The 5,000-nt window shown below is 28.6% G+C and overlaps 1 protein-coding gene across 1 annotated transcript in view; it reads right to left on the bottom strand.

The window, feature by feature from the left end:
- LOC147471191 (uncharacterized) overlaps window positions 1–5,000 on the bottom strand; it is a 40,518-nt gene that overhangs the window by 34,679 nt on the left and 839 nt on the right. The window lies entirely within an intron of this gene.

Below are 5,000 nucleotides of genomic sequence, written 5' to 3' on the forward strand. Positions count from 1 at the left end.
TCTTACACACCAGTCTTGGCCCCCACAACTGAGATGTTGCACACTAACAAGCACACACACGAACTACTTAAGGACCACAGGTGGGGGGCGGGGGCGGCGGGGGCACACACACACAACACACACACACACACACAAACACATATTGATTTTATTAAATAATAATATATGCTATATTATAAGATAAATATACCATATAAAATATATATTTATTATATATAATATATATATATAAAAATTACATATAATATATATATATATATATATATAAAAAAATAATATATATATAAAAAATATGTATATATTTACATTATTTAGAGAGATGCATATAAAGTATATATATATTTATATAATATAGTATAATTTAAAGAATATATAAAAAAAAAAATTAGCATATATATAACATATATAATATACCTATAATATACACAAAGCACCCACACCCAACACATACCACACACACTACCCACATAAGCCGACACACACACACACACATACATAAACAAGCATACAAATGCATACCGCAAGCACGTGTGTGGGCGCATGTTTTCCGGTTGCGACGTGGGTGTTGATGGATGTCGGAGGAGAAAATAGAAGGATGCAAAATGCCTTTACATGCATTTATATATATACATACCGAGCATACACATGTATAGTTTAACATACACATGGGTTTTGTGAATGTTTTGTGGTATAATATGCAGAGACATAAATATACTTATATATAATATATATATAAATATATATATATGTTCTATATAAAATATATTTATGCATACATATATATATTTATATATATATATATAGTATATATATATAGAATATTTGTAACTAAGTGTATATATATATATATATTAGTAGGGGATATAATGATATATATATATATATTTGCGTAATAAGTGTATATTATATATATAAATATATATATATATTATATAGATAATATATAGACAATATATATATATATAAGATAGTATAATATATACATAATACACAACCACTGCACACCACACACGAAGACACACACACACACACACGATGACACACACACACACAACACACACACACATATATATAATATATATTCAATAGTAATAATATATAATGTAATAAAGATAAATTATATCAAAAATATAATATAAATCAATAAGTAATATATATATAAACATCGACACACACACACACACACACACACACACATACAACATACAATAAATAATATATAGAATTATAATATATCTATATATATATATGTATAAAAATAAGATATATAATACGTATATAGTATAGATATATATAATATATGATATAATGATTATATTATATGGTATGTGTGATGGCTTGTGTGTGTGTGTGTGTGTGTGTGTGTAAATATATATATATATATAATATATATAAATTATAATATATAAACTATATATATATAGTTATATAAGAAATATATATATATGTATAAACATACATATATACATATATACATATATATATATGCTTATATTATAATATATTATGAAAATATATGTATCATACATATACATATTATATGTATATATATGAATGTATATATATAATCTATCTATATATCTATATCTATCTAATCAATCCTATCAATCCTATCTATCTATCTATCTATCTCTCTCTATATAAATATATATATATCATATATATATAGATTGATATAAATATATAATATATATATATATAGTATAACGAGTTGATATATATATATAATAGTTAATATATCATTTATATATATATATATATATATATAAATATATATATATATATATATTTACAATGAATACAAGTATATAATATATAGATAATTTATATATATATATTAGGAATGTATATATAAACATATATATACTACATATATACAAATATATATTATATAATATAGATTATTATATATATACATGATATATAGCGTCATACTCATATATATATATATATATATATATATAGTAATATATGCGATATATAGTATACATACACACAGCGACACAACACACACACACGCGCATTCACAACACACACACACATATATTTATATATAATATATATATTTTATATATATAGGATATATATATAATATTATAGTATATACTGTAGTTATTTTTCTAATATACTAATATATTATTATACATAGTATATACTTATATATATAGATATGTGTGTGTGTGTGTGTGTGTGTGATTAGCTGTGTGTTGTGTGCTGTTGTCGTGGTTGTGTGGTGTTGCAGTGGGTAGTTTGTGTGGGTGTATGTGTGTGTGTATATATTATATTAGATATACTTTTTGTATTATATATTTATATGTATGTAGTTTAAGTACTATGTATTGCAAGATATTATATATATAGATATATATATATATAAAATGTATATATACATATATATATATATTAGTGTATATTATATACATATATATATAACATATTATATATATATTTAACATATATATATATATATATATAGTATTATATATATATGTAATATTGTATATATTAGACATATCATATATATGTACGTCATATATATATATATATATCGTATTATATATATATATGTATATATATATATATATACATATATATAGAATATATACATATTGTTAATATAGGATATTTTTTATTATATATATATATATATTTTATATATATAATATATATATATATATGTATTAAGCATATAGTATACACACACAATATAACAGTATATATATATATATATATATATATATATATACTATATATTATATATATTATATAGTATATATTCAAGTATACAGCACACACAAATATAGCAAACAACCTTTCAAAAGATGACCACAATAACTTAATCGAGGAAGCACAGACCACAGAAAGCAAGCCAAGTAATGGCGCCTCTCATCGAATCAACTGTGCAAGCATAATGCACACTCCGCGGCTCTGCATTTAGCATATTGATGCCTCTCCCCCTTGGCTGTCTTTGGCACATCCTCTCTTTCTCTGTCTTTCTCTCTGCATTTCTCTTCTCTCTCCTTCCATTTCGCTATTTCTTACTTTTACTCTCTCTCTCTCTCTCTCTCTCTCTCGATATATCTCAGAGATGCTTATGTTATATCATAGCTAGATCTCTCGTAATAACGTATCTCTACTCTCTCTGCTCAGTGTTCTCTCTTCTCTCGAATCAATCGTACTTGCTCACAATCTAACTCTCATCTCTCATTACAACACTCCTCGATCTTTCTTCTATGTGTATATTCAGATTGTCTCTCTCTTTGACCTCTCTCGAGTTCGCATCAAGAACACTACACACTACACACAGCTATTTTCTCTACTCTCTTTCTCTCTCTATAGCTCATACTCCCTTATCCAAAAAACTACATCATACTCACTCATCTCTTTTCTCCTCTACACACCCCCACACTCCACTCACTCACCCCACCAACCCCGACCACCCCCCCCCCCCCCCAACCCCTACTTCTCCCTCTCTTAGCCTCTCTCTCTCTCCCTCTCCCCCCCCCCTCTCTCTCTCTCTCTCTCTCTGTTTCTCTCCTTCCCCTCCTCTTTCTCTCACTCTCCACCCTGCCGCAAAAGATCAATGCCTCACAAAGACCCATAAGGATGGGCATTAAACAGCGAAAATGCTCCCGAAATGCCACACGTTAATTTTTTATTTACATTTATCGATACGTTCTATTGACTGCTGTTCCTTGCGTAGTATTTGTCTCTCAGCCCTTTGTATTATGCCTTTTTATTCATAATTTCTCTTCCTCTCTCTCCAACTACCTTTTTCTTTTTCTTACTTCTCTCTCTCTCTCTGTGTTTGTGTTTGTTTTTGTGTTTGTTTTGTTTTGTGTCTGTGTCGTGTCTGACTGTCTGTCTCTCTGTCTGTCTGTCTGTCTATCTATGTTTCTATTTATCTTCCCCCCTCTTTCTCCCTCCCCCTTTCTCTCTGTACCCCTCTCTCTCTCACACCCTTGCCCACCTTCCTCTCTCTTTCTCTCTCTCTCTCTCTCTCTCACTCTCGCCCCCCCTTCTCTCTCTCTCTCTCTCTCTCTCTCTCTCTCTCTCTCTCTCTCTCTCTCTCTCTCACCCTCGCGCCCCCCTCCTCTCTCTCTCTCTCTCTCACCCTCGCCCCCCCCCCCTCCTCTCTCTCTCTCTCTCCTTCGAATCAAAGAGAAAGAATTCCGAAACTTCACATTTCGAAGACAAAAGCGAGTTAAGAAAACATGGCCACACATTTCCCGCTTTTAGGCAACACATTGTTATTTTCGTTTTTTTAAGATCTTGAAGCATCCATTACCTGGCTGGTTATATAACATTCTTCTTTAAAGGTAATAAGAGGTAGGCCTACCAGACAAAATAATGATTTGTTTGCTGTAGAAATCTATTACTTTAAGCGGTACGAAAATGTTAATGTTTTGAGCCCAGAACAAAACACCAATGAGATGGATTCTCTATCTCTCTCTCTCTATATATATATATTTTTTTTCCATATAAACAGAGTCAATCTTCACTATAATAAGCCATATCTGAATTTAGATTTAATGTATAGATTTTTTTTAAAATATTAATTCTGCAATCAGTGCTTCTTGAATCTGTTTTAGGGACAGTGAGAAGTATGATATATATAATTCATGTGATAGTGTGATGTTCTTTGATATGACTGGAATCTTATATTAAAATTAATGAAAGGTAAAATTATATTATGTGCACTGCTGTGATGAATAACCGATGCAATTTGGCAATAAAGGATATCATTATTGTTATTTTCTATCAATGCTATCATCCTTATTATTGTTATTATGACTATTATCATCCTTATTATTATCAATATAACTATCATGCTTATCGCCATCAGTTATATCAATGTTGCCATTATTATCATTATCATTGTTATCATCATTGTTATTTTTATCTTATTATCATTGTTATTTAATTATTATTATTGTTATTATAGCTATCATCATCATTATTGTTATTATTAAAATTATTTTGATTATCATTCTAATCAT

Source organism: Penaeus japonicus, unplaced genomic scaffold (genome assembly GCF_977035675.1).
Source record: "Penaeus japonicus unplaced genomic scaffold, GWHDUDI00000001_assembly GWHDUDI00000010, whole genome shotgun sequence".
Lineage (NCBI taxonomy): Eukaryota > Metazoa > Arthropoda > Malacostraca > Decapoda > Penaeidae > Penaeus > Penaeus japonicus.